Here is a 17,212-nt window from a genome sequence, read left to right on the forward strand (position 1 = left end):
AGGGCACGCATCCTGCAGGCCTCAGTGACAGACAGAGTGGACTCATCTTCACTCTGGGTGGGACGAGGAGGGACACAGAGTCAGGGTCACCACTGCGAACCACCAGCATTATCGAGGTCTGCAGCTGACCCAGGAACTCCTAGCCCCTCCCAGACGTGTGCGACAGGAGACACAGGAGCTCCCACACTCAGCAAGGTTCTGGGCTCTCAAAGTACAATCTGACTTTGGTCCTGCGAAGGACTCCACATTGATCTCCCTCGAGGCCATTTGCTCGCTGAGGGACAACACACCTCCCTCTGTGCAGAGCACCAGCCCAGTGAATCCTCAACAGACATGCCCTCTCTAGAGAGGAGAACAGAGGCTTAGACATGCCAGGTGGCTTCTCTAGGTCCTGTGGGTCAGAACTGAGAACCGCCCAAACTGGCGGCTGAGGGCCAGCCCCTCTAACTGCCTGAGGCTTCATCGGACCCTGACCCGGAGGGAAATGTTATGTGGCCACCTCACCCCTCCCAGGTATGGAAACAGTGTACAGGGCAGTGACACACTCTGAGAATCCCTTTGACTTCCAAAACACGCTGATGGTTATCTCTCTTACATTAAAGGGAGTTTGGAGACCCTCATTATCAAGGTTCCATTTTCCAAAAAAGGCAAAATTCAAAGATACTCAGGGCCTATTGGGAAGTGACAACGACAGCAACGTTTTCTCTAATCTTCCTAGGGAAATGCAAAGAGTGCCCTCCTACCCTCCTATGCAGCTGGTGGGGAGAAGCGGAAGTCCAGATTCCTTTGGGAATGGGACTGTGGGACACTCATGGGGGACAGCCCTGTTCGGGTCCCAGGAGAACGGCAGTTTGAGGTTGGATTCTGGGCCGGCCCTGGTTATCTCAGGGTTCTGGGTGGGAAGACCCCTCTGTGCCCACTCTCACCTCAGAGCAGCCCTGGTTATTGATGATGGTGCGGTGCAGCTGGTCCCTGTCCAGGGAGATGGAGTACCCGAAGCCATCCGCCAGCTCTTCGACCACCTCCTGCGTGCAGCTCTGCAAAGACAGTGCCCGAGATCCCGGCCGGGAGGTCTCAGGGGCCTGCCTCGACTTGGCCACAGGAGGAAACCCCAGCACAGATCAGGTACCAAGCAGCATTTGCATAGACCTCCAGCCAGGGAGGGAATGAGATGACAACCGGATGGCTCGGGACTAACCTATGGGTAGAGGAGCTTGGTCCCCAGCACCCACTCTCCCATCCTGCTAGCCACCACCTAGGCTGGGAACATGACACACTGCCAGGCTTCCAACACCGAGCAAACGGCTCCTACCCAGGGTGGGTCCCCGCTCTGCCCCGCCGTCCCTCACTCACTCCCCTCAGACACACAAGTAGGCTCAAAGGGGTGTGCGGGTGGCATTCAGTTTTGGCCTAACCCGGATGGCCTGCCCTGTGTTACCTGAGTGCTCCTCCTGCCAGTTGGACAGAGGCGGTGCAGGTGAGGGCCAAGCCAGTGTCTATAGTGACTGAAAAGGCTCTTTTTCTTGGCTTTCCTGAAGCCAGAGCCTCCACAACTCGGGAGACAGCAGGAGAACATCCTCTTGTCTTCAGTGTCGCCACTCAAGTGGGCTCGATAGGATGCTATGTCTAGAATGTGGGCGCCTGGAGACCAGTGTGCTAAGTTCTGTTGGGGTCTGTCTCCAAGGAAGTGAGGTCACTTCCTCAAGGTTCCCTTACCTGGGCCCCTTCCTTCAATCACACCCACCGAAAACCTCTCTGGGATCTTGGCTGCTCACCCTCCTTGCCCATGTCACCTCCAGAACTGTACACAAATAGCCAGCACAGATCCCAAAACAGGACCTTGAGATGGAACCAGGGTGCCAGCTTGAGGACATGCAGCTGAGTTCCGACCTCTTTTTTCCTACAAGCTCTGTGTCCTGGAAATGCCAATGGGCCTCCCAGGGCCTCCTCAATCACCCAACCTGCACAATGGGGACGAGGCCAGAAATATCTCCCTCCGGACGTCCTCAGGTGTAGAAGAGACAATAGTGACAACACCTGTGGTCTGGTTTGCATGTGTCTGATGCACACACTTAGAGATGAAAGAATGACAAGAGGGGGTGGGATGTAGTGTGGAGTACCCCTCAAAACAGGCCTGGGTTCCAGCTGTGTGACCTTGAGAAAGTCACTGCCCCTCTGGGCCTCGTTTCAAGGTCTGCACCTTTAAGAGGTGGAAATTAGCGGAAATTCAGATATTTCCATTCACTGGCATGAACCTTGCACGGTCTCCTGTTTGACTTAGAATCAGACCCAAGTGCCTCATGTCGGCCTATGTGGTGGGCAGCCTCCACCATGGCTTCCAGTGCTCACTGCCTTCTGCTGTGCATGTCCTTGTGGAACCACAAGTGGTCAGGAACTGCCTTCTGAATAGAATGCAGCCAAGGTCATGGGATGGTCTGCAACCCAGGGTTAAGAACAAAAAGCCTGGCCCTTCCTTCTTACTCATTGGCTTTAGTCCCCTCCCTCTTTCCCCCCTTCTGTTTCCATCTCTCTCTCTCTCTGTCTGCATCATATATCTCTGGAACTGGGGGAGCAAGTGTGCATGTTTTCAGTTGCCCTATGTAGAGGCTCCATAGGAGAGAACGGAGGGAATGATCGGCCAACAGACAGGCAGGAACTCAGACTTTCAGTCCAAACAAACCCCGTCAGCATGCATGTGAGTGAACTTGGGAGCAAACCCTCCCCGTGTCGAGCCGCAATAGAGCCGCAGCCCCTGCTTCACAGAGACCTTGAGGCAGAGGCACCCAGCTAAGCTGTGCCCCATTCCTGGCACACACACTTTGTGAGATGTTAAGGATTTGTATTTTCTAGGTGCAATGTCTTAGAGCAGTGTCATCAGAGAGTGACGGGAAAAGCACAGTCTGCCAGTTCCTGCCTTCTGGCCCTGCCTGTCCCCATCTGCCCTCCTCTCTCTTCTCAGGCTCCTTCCAGCTACACCGCCATCTTTCTGACCTTGTCTGGTCAGACCCACTTCTTCCTGTGAGCCTCTGTGCCAGCGGTGGCTTCTCCCTGACACTCAAACTGTTCCCAGACACAGGCAGGCGTGCCTCTCATCTGGCACCCTGCTCACAGCAAATGTCACCCCTATGATGCCTTTCAGAGCCTCCCAGGCACAGGCTCCACTGTCACAGGTCTCCCACCTGCAAGGGCATCTCATGATGTCCTCCTTCTTGGTCTCATCTGGATAAAGTGAGTCCATGAAGGAGGGCTTTCTGCTTGGCGGACGAGGAGGCAGCTTCTTCCGGTTTCCTCAGGATCATGACTGTCTCTTCTGGGCTGAATGTTTCCCCTCCCAAGTCCATTGTGAAAGGAAATTCTCATTCCCTTGCTTTCAAGGGTCTGGTTTCCCCAAGAACACAGGGAGACTCCCCTCTCCCTGGAATGCAGCACCAGCCCCTACACCCAAAGCCTGAAAATTAGCACCCAGCTTGAAACACAACCAGATCCTGAAGTCACTTCCTGCTGAGGCCCCCCATCCATTTTGTAACCCCATTGTAACTCCTTTGCTCACCTTTCCCCTGAGACACAGCTCCCAGCCTGCCCTTGGCTTCTTACAGGAACAGTGGGATTTCCCAGAAGCACTCCCAGCCTGGGCAAGAAATGTTTTGAAATGTTCTCTATGTATTTTCCAGGACATGGGATATGGGGAGAAGTCATTTTGGTTGTGTATGTGCAACAGTTTTGATGCGAATAGCATCTTTTTCAGACAGAGATCAAAGAGTGCAGCTACCGGGTGTAACAAGAAAATGGATACACTGAGCCATCGTCTTCATGGTGTGAAGTCTTAGAGAGCAAAGAACATGGTTAAGAGCAGAGAATATGGAGCCAACATCTTATGTTCAAATTCCACCTCAATCACTTCCTAGATATTGGTAGAGGGCAAAGTACTTACCTCATTGGTGCCTCAGTTTCTTCATCTGTTGTTGGCAAGAAGGATAAGCGTACCTAATTTGTGAGGATATGGAGAGTGCTAAAGGAGTTAATGTTTCAAAACACTTGCAACATCCAGCACATTGCATGCCCTGTACGCATACATTACAAATGAAATGTAAATGTTCTTCTGACGCTGTCTGTTTGCTCCAGAGGGGAGACTAGGGGCTGGAAGGATGTAGACAGCACTCCCTGAGACAGGATGAATCGATGAATGAACAACACTGTTGAAGGCATTACCAATGGCACATCCGCCTCCCTATGGACATTCCCAAGCACAATCACACCCAAGCATCCCTCCTCCGTCCTGCATCGTCTTCTGGGCTTCTATCCAGGAATCACGGGGGCTTCTTGAACCCTGGGACCCACACCCACCACAGGTTCTCTTCTCTCTGACAGCAAACCCCAGGCCTTGTCCTAATGGCTGCAGCCCACAGGATCTGAACTGACATCCTTTTCTTCACTTGAGGGAGACATGTCATTCCCAGAGCTGGGCACACAGAGTGTCAGCCTTGGAGGAAATGCCTCCCTGGCCAGTGGCAGGTGGAAGAGCACCGTGATGGAGTAGGATTTGGGGAGAGTCCTCCAGGTGTGGTCAGAAGGGGCCCAGCCAGGGCATTTGTCAGCAAGGTCTGGTTGGTGGACCTTGGTGGCAAAAGAGTGGTGGGGGCAGCATGTTTTAGAGGTCCTGGCATGAGACAATCCACAGGATGGTCATGAAGTCAGAATCAGCCTAGTGAGGTCCAGCTCAATCCACTGTCATCTGTTCCCTGACTGGCTCACTAATCCAGGAGTGATTTACAAGGGCGATATTCGTCTTCTACCATCTTTTCGTTGATTGGCAGGAGCTAGTATTCTTTACAAAACTTGTGTATTTTTACATAGGAAACGATAGGTGAGTTCTGTAACAACCCTTCTTGCAAAGTTCTCACTAACGTATTGAGTCTCTAACAGAATCCACCGCTGGGAACTTCACCAAAGATCCTGACCTTTACTCTCTGGTTTTAGATCTTCCTGATTGGTAAATTTTCTTGACTCCTGGCTCCTTTCCTGAGGTCGTCCACTTAGAACAATGTAGGACTGCAACCTCTTGCCACTTGAGAAGTAGTGGTTCAACTCTATGATGATGTTGGTCTTACTTTCTAAGTGTGTGTGTGTGTGTGTGTGTGTGTGTATGAGACTGTTGTCTGCATCTTGCCACGTGGGTCAGATTGACTCCTTTCCTTGGAAAAGTTGTCCCTAACCACTTTCTCTGGGCTTCATTTTCACGTCTTGAACAGTGCTGTCCAACAGTAGAATTTCACACTCTATCTAATGAAATTTAAACTTTTTTTAAATACTGACATTTAAAAAAGTAAAAATAAACAAGTGAAACTAATTTTTAATTATATATGTAAACCCATTATAACCAAGATATTACCATTTGTCCAGGCAATCTATATAAAAATTAATAGTGAGATAGTTCACATTTTTTTTTATTGGGATCAACAAATCCATTTACATAGTCTCCATTTGTAAGTTGAAAGTTTTTACATATACGGTTTCTGTGTCCCCCACGCAGAACCTGGGCTGACGTGTTAGAGAGGAAATAAAGCAGAACAGGCATAAGTAACGATCACTGTCAATCCACCTCAGCACGAACACTCACCACTGACAAAAAGGCTGTCCCTGAGCAGGGAGTAGAGGCCCCTCGGGGTGACAGGGTGGATCAGCTGGTTCAGCACCCAGGAATGCTGCTCTCTGTCACATGGGGTCTCTGTCACACTCTCCATCATGAGCCATGGGGTCAGGGTGGTAGGTGCAGACAGCTTCCACGCTGGTGGCTGCCCCATCGTCTGCAGGCCTGGGGAGAGAGGAATGTGAGGACTCTAGAGAGATGTCCTGAATCCTCTGATAATGGGGGCCAGAGGGAGGGAGGAGCAAATTGGCAGTCAGTGGGAAGAGTGAAAACTGGGGTGGTCACCGAAAGTGTTCATGACTCTCAAATGCTCAGAAAAGGGACTTCCCTGAGGGAGATCAGTCTACAGCCCAAGACAAGGGGCCCAGGCTGCTCTTCTTGAACAAGGATCCAAGCTGGGGAGGAGGCAGGAGGACGACGAGCAGGAGAGACAGCAGGTGGAGAGTGGCTGGCTGGGACTCATCCAGCCAGGAGCTGCTGACACCAGGGTCTCATTAGGGGCTGCAGGCCTCTCTCAGTGGAGTTCAATGTGGCTGAGCTCTTGCTCATGTCTGTCAAATACTGGATGTTGGAGAGGGTGGAACTGAGTGTGAGGGCCTTCAGGTCGTGTCCCTTGGCTGCAAGAAGAGAGGGAGAGAGATGGCCATCACTGAGAGCTGAGCTGAGACCAGATCAGAGTCCTGAATTCAGTATCATCTGTTGCCTTTGCTCCCAGTGGAACCACCACCCAATGCTGTGCTCATCCAAGTCGAAGCCAGCATATCTCTCAGCTCCTCCTCCCTCACCTGCCAGTAACACCAATTGCACTTACAGATTGCTCCTCAATGCGTTCCTTCTGTTCATTCACGTCCCAGGTAGGTCTTACCTTTTCTCACCGGAACCAACACCCTAACATGCTCACTGGATGCATTGTCTAAAGGATGTTCTCTGCCTTGAACATTAGAAGCATTTTTCTGAAGTGAAGATCTCACTAGAACACTCCTGCTCTAGCATCACCCATGGCTCCCTAAGGCCTTCAGGGTTAAGTTCAAGCTTCTTGACCTGGCACTCAAAGCCCTTGCACATCTGGCTCCTGCTGACTCTTCAGCCTTATTGATCCATTCACTCTGAGTTAGGCTTTGTGCTTCAGGCAAACCAAATTCCTGTCAATTCTCCCATACACTATGCTGTTTTTGCCTACAGGGCCATTGCTCATGCAATTTCCTCTGCCAGGAACACGCTCCACACCCTATTTCCCTATATAACTCCTACTCCTTCTTAAAGACCCCAATTGGGCAAAACTTCCTCCAGAGAGCCCTTCTCACCCAAAGGATGCCAGGTGCTTCTCCTCAAAACATTCCACCTTGTATTAGAATTTTCTGTGACTTTCACAAGACCAGGGGCTCTCTGAGGGCTGCATCAGATTGAAATATTGGTATAATCCTTGTGATCAGCATGCTTGCCCTCAAAGCAGAATTGCACACCTCGGCTTCCCAGCTGCCCAGTAATAATTGGGCAGTGGAGTTGTGGGGCTGGAGAGCTCCTCTGGGGAAGGAAGAGGGGCCCCCCTAGGCCTGTGGTGGCTTCTGGTTGCTCAAGCAATGAGGAAGTAGGCAGGAACATGCTGCCCGGCTCAGGAGCTGTGGAAAGGGCTGTCGTCCGGGAGAGACAGAGACCCCACACAGTGGGTGAAGCCCCACAGGCTCATCTGCACTCCAGCAGTGGCTGTCCCAGGACAACCATTCACAGGTGAGCCATAAATGTGAGTGACAGAAGGAGGGATTGTGTGAGTAGAGGGATGTTCGAGCCTGTGAGTGAGATGAACCCAAGAGAGACAGTGTGCTTGAAGAAGAGAGAGACGCGACAAAGAGATAGGTAGAGGCACAGATAGAGGGGATACCTGGATGGACAGAGGAAGAGCGGACAAATGGAGGGTCACAGGGAAAGCAGGAAGAACAAAGACAAGGAAGAGAAGTTGAGACATGGGAGGAAAGAGGATGGAAGGAGAGAAGGAGAAACAGGCGAACAGGCAGGAGGACAGTTGGACAGATTGATACCTGGACAGATGCTCGGGAGGATAGATGGAAGGAAGGAAGGAAAGAATGGAGGGAGGGAGGGGGGAATGAAGGATAGAAGGAAGAGAGGAAGGAAGGAGTCTGAGAGGAGGGAGAACTGGGAAAATCACCTGCCCACGTTCAGAGGGTGCTTTAAAGGGAGGGTAAGGCTGAGAATACAGGACCCCTAACTCCCAGGCTTGTGTCCACCTGTCCCAATGCTGCCTGTTATTACTCGTAGAGACGGGCATATGGATGTAAACGAAACCTTGAGCCCTACCCTCACAATACACAAAACTCAATTCCTGGACACTTTGACCTAAAGGGGAAAGGTAAAATAATGAAACTTCTAGAAGACAACATAAGAAAACATCCTTGGGACCACAGGGTAGAAAAAACTTCTCAAAGAAGACACACACACACAGACACACTCTCCATAAAAGAAATATCGGTAAACTGGGATTCATTAAAATTTAGGCTTTCGGTTCATCATAAGACACATTACAAGAGGGAATTGGCGAGTCACAGGATGCGAAGAGATTGTCCCAGTTCCAATATTCAACAAAGGATTCACATGCAGAATACAGAAAATCTTCAGCATATTTATTAGATAAAATGCAGTGAAAGAGATACATATTAATGCTGGTTATTTTAATGAGCCACATTTATTTTACAAGGACAGTGAACAAAGCAATCTGAAAAGCAGGGGGTGAAAAATGAACAGGAGATAAACAGAATCCCAGGAGGGTTTGGAAAAAGCAATAGAAGCCCTTTACATAACAGTTCATTGGCCTTAGAAAAGGAAGGTACTACTGGATTGTGTTAGGAAGTCAGATTGAAATATCTAGTGGCTTCAGTGGAAAAATAAGATAGGAAAAAGTAACTATGATAGTTATTTGATTTTCCTCCAAATGACTTTATCCCTTAGAGAGCAAGGCACTTTCCTTTTCAATCATCAACACATCAAAGTTTAATTTCCCTCCATTTAGCCTTTTTCGTGGCCATAGGTTAGAAGCAGCAAAGGGGCTCAGCAGGCTGAACCAGTCTGCAGACATACTCTGTCCTGTTCCACACTGGCTCACACACGTGCAAAGTGGGCGCTTCTCACAGGGGAAAAGCCTGCAGGGCTGAGGGGCAGACACCCCTTGGACCCTGTTTGTTTGTACCATTGGAAATTTCTCCTGAGTCCCTACTCAAAAAGGAAGTGGGTGGGGGGTAGAATAAGAAGGCCATATATTTGAAGGAAATAGGAGAAAATATTTCATTGTGAAAGTAATAAATGTTGCTTTTCAGAAGTCATGTGTATGTTGAAAGTCTATGTCTTAAGGTACCATAATGAAACAACGTACACCTCATCTTCTCCCTCTTTTATCTGAGCATAAGGTTAAAATCCATGAAATTCCTAAGATTAAAAAAACACACAAAAATCACAAGGAAATTTTTGGAGGTCATGGATGTGTTCAGCACTTGGTTGTGGGGATGATATGACGGGTGTATGCATATGTCCAAACTAATCAATACACATATAGAAAACGTGTGCATTTTTTGTCTATTACTCATACCTCAACAGAGCTAAAAATTCAAATAAATTCCTAAGTTTACTTTTTGAGGGTGTATAAAAGTCAAAATTTCTAATAAAATTCAGATTGTTAATTTCTGAACATAAATAGAATTCCTGCTTTGATGGGTGACCCCACAACTCTCAAAAAAATCAAGAGCAGTTGCTACTGTCAATCTCAGTGGAAGTTATTTTCAACACCTCACCCCCTTCTTTACACCTCATTATTTAAAAACCAAGGAAATAGTCTTCAGCTTTTAAAATGAACGAGTAAATGAGTCAGCTTGACATTATACTTTATTCAAGATTTAATGTTAAGTAAAGGAAATAACTGAGCATGAGCAGAATCCCTTCCATAACTCATCTTTTCTCCTATGCTGATAATAAAAATGACACTCTACTTAAACGTAGTTTGCATGATATATTCTCAAGTAAATATACTTAACTGCTGGACATTTGATTTCATTTTTTTCTTTTTTTAATCAATAATTTACACAAAAAAATCAATTTAGGAGATAAAACGTATTGCTATTTAGAATTACTTCCTGATTGTAAATTACTAGAAGTGTAAACATGAAGTCAACGCTAAGGACGTTTTAAGTCCTTTAATACATTTTGCCAAATTTCTTTTTTAGAAAATAATGTTAATATAGGACTTTAAGTTTGAGAAACCTGTTTCATGACACCCTAATCTGTTGAAGGATAATTTTGAGATTCTTATTCAATTTCTTCATATTCATCTATAAAACTTATTTGGCGTCTTTCATCTTTTTAACATTTTCATCTTTTTAACTTTCAAAGGTTTAACTTTCCAAGAGACGATTTTTTAATGATGAGCTAACTGATGAATTTGTGCACCGACTGTTTTTTTGAGACTGAATATACAAATGGACAAAGGCCAGATCATATATGACAGTATAACTCTGACCCCCAACGTGGGAAGCAAACATCCCAAGAAGCCAAGTCACAGCTCCTGCAGCATTCAGCACAGAACAGTCAGCACTTGGTCAGTAACTGCCAGTTTCCAAAACTCTCGTTCTGCTTTCAACACAGGACCGCCAGAGAAAGCCACGTATGCTCCCTAAACCATCACATAGGATGCCTGCCTTCTACTTAGTGACCTCCAGCTTCCCCACGTCAACAACTTCCAATCAGGCCACCCCTCCCCCACTCCCCTGACCTCTGCCACCCTCTCCCCTCCCTTTCCCTTCTCTCCTCTTCTTGTGCATGCAACAATCCTCTCCTGTCACATTACAGTCTCTGCAATATTTTTAACGTGTGATAGAACAGTTCCTCCCTCAGAGTTCTTCCTGGTCCATATTTTCCTAGCTTAGCTTATGCGTTTATTTTTTCCATGTAGGATCATTTATCTAACTCAACAGAAAAGCTCGTTAAAATTTTTATTGGCATTATATTCAATTTATAAAGTAATGGGACTGACCATTTAATGAAACTTCCTAACTTAGAACATAGACTGACTTTCCATTTGCCAACTATTTTTAATTGAAATTTATAGTGTGATCGTTGTAGATTCCACACTGCTGTAAGGAATAACTCCAAAAGTTCCAGTGTACACTTTACCCAGTTCCTTACAATGATAACATTCTGCAAAACTATAGGACGATACCACAGCCAGCTTGTTGGCATTGATACAATCCACTATCTTATTCAGATTTCTTCAGTTTTACTTGTACTAATTTGTTCCTGTGTATTTAGTTCTGTAAAATTTTATCAGAAGTGCAAGTTTGTGTATCCATCACAGCTAAAATAATGACTAGTTTTATCACCACAAGGTATTCTTGTATTGCCTATTAAAAAATAAACAGATGTTACTTTTTAGAGCAGTTTTACATTTACAGCAAAATTTAATGAAATATACAGTGTTCTCATATAGTCCCTGCCCCCACATATGCATAACCTTTCTGTTGTCAATATCTCTCGTCAGAGTAGTATACTTCTCACAATTGATGAACATACATAGGCACACCATTATCACTCAAAGTCCATAATTTACATTAAGGTTCACTCTTGGTGTCAGAGATCACTAGGGTATAACTCTGTGGCCCATTTCTGGATTCTCTACTCTGTTCCATTGATTTATGTAGCTGTCCTACAATGAAAATGACGATGCTGTGATTACACTATCTACAAGGCAATACTAAATATTGTTAAAGTGTTTACTGCCACATTATTCTTCCTGTCACGATTGTTTTAGCTACTCTCAGCTATGTGCCTTTCTATATAAATTTTAGAAAAAGGTGTCTCTGTCTACAAACTGTGGTGGAATTTTTATTAGAATAATATTAGACCTATAGATCAATTTGGGGATAATTGAGACCTGTACTCTTTATTCTATCCAGTAGTATGGTGAGGACTGCAGAATTCTCAGCACATAACAACTCCTTCCAAATCCCCACACCAGGAGGAGACTCAACCAAACTCTGGCGTGGCTTCTAGCAGCATAAGGCTGTGTAACCGGAATGACTCCAGCCCACCATTAAAATGCCTTCCTGGGAGCTCAAAGCTAACAGAAAAATTTGCTATTTATTTTAGTCAACACCCAATTATAGGCCTCTGATCCCCCTCCTTAGAGTATTTACTAAAGAGGGCTTACAACTGTCGATATGTATCTCTCACAATTCTCTAAAGGACCTAAGAGCCACTCCTTTGAAATACGATCATTAAGACAGATAGAGACTCTTTCTCTCAACTTCTGAGTGAGGATAGAATCCTAACTTTGATAACTGCAAAGTAACGAACACAGTGGGTCTAATCACAGTTACACTGACCAACCTTTGTACTTTTTCACTTCTTTGACTCCACTGAGCCCCTGAACCCTGCTCCTTCATTCCCTTTAAAATTCTAAATTCACCTGCGTACAAATCTGAGCGCAGCTCAGCTTCTGTGAGCCGTTACTGAATAAAATCTGCTTTCACCACTTTAACTAATGTCTGTTGCATTTGTCTTTGACAATAGTAAGGCTCTCAATTTATTTGCATCTTCTTTAATTACCGTAATCGGTATTTTATAATTTTCAGCATCAGATCCTGTACACATGTTCCTGAATATATGCCTGAATGTTTCATGTTCTTCGGAGTGGTTTTAAATGATACAGCATTTTCAAGTTTATCATCTGCAGGTTCATCATTAGTTGTAGAAATAAAATGGTCTTTTGTGTGTTGATCTTGTACTTGGTGAACTTTTTGTACTCATGTATTAGTTCTGATTTTTTTTTTTTTGTAGATTCCCAGACTTTTTTACACAGACAACAATGAAACTAAGAATGGTTATATTTTTCCTTTCTAAACTCTATGGCTTTTATTTCCTTTACTTCTGTTATTGCCAGAAGCTTCAGTATTTTATTGAATAAGAATAGTGAAAGTGGTATTCCTTTCCTTGTTCCTTATTATGGGGAGAATCCTTTAGTCTTTCCCTGTTAAGCATGAAGTCAACTGTGCATTTTCTGTAGATGACCTTCAACAAGTGAAAGTAATTTCCATCTATTTCAAACTTGCTAGAAAATTTTATGACAAACAGGAGTTCGATTTTATCAAATGTTTTCTCTACATCTCTGGCTTATTAACAAGTCTTGACCTTAAACAAATAGACAGCCAGTTATTTCTCTGGTGAAAATTGGTTTACCTGGGATTAGCAAAGAATAGCCATTTGGAGTGTGAAACCATGGCAAGCTATGCAGGAGCACCCAGCAAGAAAGAGAGGAGAACCTCTTTTATCTCAGAGTGGGGAAAATTGGGGGGCTATTGGACACAGTCTTGAGGGCAGTGGCTTTTCATCGGCAGAGTTGTGACAGTCTCTCCTTGGGTTAGTTTCTGACTGGTCAGGAAGAGAAAGTCTTTATTCTTCCTGTTGCACTGCGCTTTTGACATAGGGCATGAGAACTCCCTCTATTAGCCTTCCAACACTATTTCAACTACGTTTCCGTTTATTAACTTTCACATGTCCCCATTTTGATTGTGATATTTCTCTGAAAGCATTGTTGATCTGCAGTCAGATGTTTCCAGTTTCAGTAGCCTCTCGTCCCTCGAGGCCAGGAAGGACCTTCTCTGGGAGTCATGTCCCATGTTGGAGGAAAAACACACAGATTGGAAACCTATTGTGGCCACATTTGAGGAACACGGAGTGAGAGGAAGGAGAACTCTCTGGCACTTTTGACCTAAAGTTTGCGTGTTATCAAGATCATAGGCATTGGAGATGATCTGAAGTGTCATGTCATCATCAAAGGTTTGGCAGACAAACTTCCAACAAACCTGGTCCGGACACCTTGGAAACCTTCGCATCAGATACTGTCTGCTTCCATTTGGAGAAATCTTTATTTTTAAGTCACCAAATGATGTGCAGTCCCCCAGGGTTTTGTGCTTTCTTTAGGTGTGTCACATGAATCCAAGTCTTGACTTTTGTGGCAAAAAGCTTGGCTGGCAGTGCCCGATCGAGGAAAATACTATCATCTTGGTTGAGTTTTGTTAGTTTGAAATTTTAGGTAAATTGTTCCTTGTTTTCAAGTTGTTAAATTTATGAGAATGGAGCTGTTTATATTATTTTCAATGGCTGAAGAACCTGCAGTGATCTATCCCTCTAGTGTGTCTCAGGCCTTTGAGGGTGAAGAGGCTTCCCCAAAGCATCTTGTGGCAGAACCTTGTTTGCTGTTGGCCCCTAACAGCTTGAGTGCATCTGGGTTGGGGAGGAGACAGAGACTTCCAAGAACAAGTTGTTTCTTCTTGAAGGAATGCTGAAGATGCCCAAAGTATGGTACTTTGACATACAAATTATTTGGAGCCAAAAGCAATCGAGAGCCAGCAGATGCAGGAAAAACTCTTGATCTCCACCTTGACTGCTTTAAATGAAGGATAGACTTCCTCTTTGGAAAGGAAATTTATGTTTCTAAAGGAAATTTCCATTAGTAAAAGCATCTGCACCAGAAAGAGAATGACTCTTAGAGAATTTTTTTTTGAGGAAGATTAGCCCTGAGCTAACATTCCCCACCAACCCTCCTCTTTTGCTTAAAAAGATTGGCCCTGAGCTAACATCCGTGCCCATCCTCCTGTACTTTATACGTGGGATGCCTGCCACAGCATGGCTCAATAAGTGTTGTGTAGGTCCGCACCTGGGATCTGAACTGGTGAACCCCAGGCCATCAAAGCAGAATGTGTGAATTTAACCCGTGTGCCACCAGGCCAGCCCCTAGAGAATTTTTTTTTTTTTTTAGGAAGATTAGCCCTGAGCTAACTGCTGCCAATCCTCCTCTTTTTGCTGAGGATGACTGGCCCTGAGCTAGCATCCACGCCCATCTTCCTCTACTTTATATGTGGGACACCTGCCAGAGCATGGCGTGCCAAGTAGTGCCATGTCTGCACCAGGGATCAGAACCGGCGAACCCCAGGCCACCGAAGCAGAACGTGCGCACTTAACCAGTGAACCACCAGGCCAACCCCTAGAGAATTTTTTTAACTGAGAGATTTATCTGCATAACAAGGCAAGCTTTATTTATTATACATTTTTTCCCCTCCTCTTCCCATAATTTTTCTTCAGCCACTTCCTGCTGCTGCTCACCCAGATGGCTGCCTGCTTCCAAGCTCCCCCATGTGCACCCAGTGTGGACTGGACTTGCAACTGGCAGCTGGTGTGGAGCTGCCTGCTCAAGGGCTGCAGAGCACCATCCTAAGTCTCATCCCCAGCATGACCTACATCGCCAGCAATACTCAGGATCTGCCTCCACTGCACAGGATTGGGGCAGCTGCACTGATGGTTCAGATTGTGGGCAGTACCCAGCCCAATTCCCACCCACTTTTGTTGACCACACACCTGTGCTGTTTGCAGATGGTACAGATTTAAAAGAGAAGTCATATCCTGTCGTTAAAGCGGAACTGGTGGGCTGCCTTGAGGAATTTTTCAACACCTGTAAAACTAAAGAGAAACTAGGAGAATTATCAGAAGAGTTCTACAAAAATGAACTACTATTGATTGAAATGTTGAATATACATGTCCCTGCATTTGCTAAATTGAGATGTCTTTTAGACAGTTCTCCTAGGGAAGATTTACTAGACATTCTGACATCACTTATCCAAACAAGCAACAGAAATGCTCCAAATTTTAGATACTGTGACTCTGGAGGAAACTGTCCAAGATGATGATACCACTGCTGGTGAAACAAATGCAAGAATTGAAATTGCTTTAAAAAAACAGAAAGCTTGGGGCCAGCCTGGTTGCACAGTGGTTAGGTTTGCATGTTCTCCTTCAGTGGCCTGGAGTTTGCCGGTTCAGATCCTGGGTGCAGACCTATGCACCACTCATCAAGCCATTTTGTGGCAGGAGTCCCACATATAAAGTAGAGGAAGATGGGCATGGATGTTAGCTCAGGGCCAGTCTTCCTCAGCAAAAAGAGGAGGATTGGTGGTAGATGTTAGTCAGGACTAATCTTCCTCAAAAAAAAATGATAATAACAATAAAACAGAAAAAGCGAGAAAGATGATAATAAATGCATTATATGAATATGCCTCAATAGGATTTCACACATCCTAGGTACTTTATTTTCTGGCACATTGTTATGGGATATCATGCAGGTGATTTCGACATATCCTGTGTGTTTTCCATGCGTGTCCGACAGCTGATTCTGGCGCGTCCGGCAGGTAGTTTCAGTGAATCAGGCACCTGGTTCCGGCGTATCCAACAGGTGGTCCCGGCATGTCTGGTAGGCGATTCCAGCACATGTGACATGTGGTTCCGGTGTATCCGGCAGGGGATTTCGACGTGTCCGGCAGGTGGTTCCAGCATGTCCAGCACCTGGTTCTGGCATGTTTTGCAGGTGGTTCCGTCATGTCAGCACCTGGTTTTGGCATGTGTGACACCTGTGTCTGGTGTATCTGGCAGGTGGTACTCACAAGACTGGCAGGTGGTTCAGATGTGTCTGGAACCTGGTTTTTGGCATGTGCGACACCTGCATCTGGTGTATCCGGCAAGTGGTTCTCACAAGACTGACAGGTGGTTCAGGTGTGTCAAGCAGGTGGTTCTGGCATTTCAGGCACCTGGTTCTGGCCTCTGCTGTACCTGTTTCTGGTGTATCCATCACATGGTTCCAGCGTGGCTGGCACATGGTTCTGGCATATTCGGCAGGTGGCTTCAGCGTACTGGGTGCCTGGTTCCGGCGTATCTGACAGTGGGTTCCATGGTTTCTGGCAGGTGGTTCCTGCATGTCTGGCATGTGGTTCCGGTATGCTCTGAATGTGGTTCCAGCGTGTCCGTCAGGTGGCTACCATGTGTCCAGGACCTGATTCCGTCGTGTGCGGTTGGTACTTTCAGAGTGTCCAGGTGTTGGTTCCAGCATGTCTGGCCATTGGTTCCCGCATGTCCAGGGGTGATTCCGGTGTGTCCAGCAGGTTGTTCTGGCCTTTTCCAGAAATTGCTTCTGGCGTACCCAGGACCTGGTTCTGGTGTATCCGGCAGGTGATTTTGGTGTGTCCAGCAGGTTGTTCCGACGTGTTACGCTGGTGGTTCCGGCCTCTGTGGCACGTGTTTGTGGCATGTCTGGCACCTGACTCTGGCGTATACGGCAGGTGGTTTCAGAGTATCTGGTACCTGGTTGCGGCATATCCAACAGGTGGTTCCGAAGTGTCTGGCAGGTGGTTCCGGCGTGTCAGTGAGGTGGTTCCGGCATGTCCAGAAGGTGGCTCTGTCATGTCCAGTGGGTGACTCCGCCACTTCCCTCAGATGGTTCTGGTGTGTCTGGCAGGTGGTTCCTGTGTGACTGGCATGTGGTTCTGGTACGTTCAGAAGGTGGTTCCGGCGTGTCTGGTGGGTGCTTCCGGCATGTCCGGCAGTTGGTTCTGGCATGTCTGGCAGGTGGTTCCGGTGTGTCTGAGTGGTGGTTCCAGTGTGTCCGGCCGGTGGTTCATGCATGTCTGGCGGGTTTTTCCAGCATATAAGCTGCCTGTTTCCAGCGTTTCTGGCAGGTGATTTTGG

The sequence above is a fragment of the Equus asinus genome, unplaced genomic scaffold (genome assembly GCF_041296235.1).
Source record: "Equus asinus isolate D_3611 breed Donkey unplaced genomic scaffold, EquAss-T2T_v2 contig_803, whole genome shotgun sequence".
In the NCBI taxonomy this organism is placed as follows: Eukaryota; Metazoa; Chordata; class Mammalia; order Perissodactyla; family Equidae; genus Equus; species Equus asinus.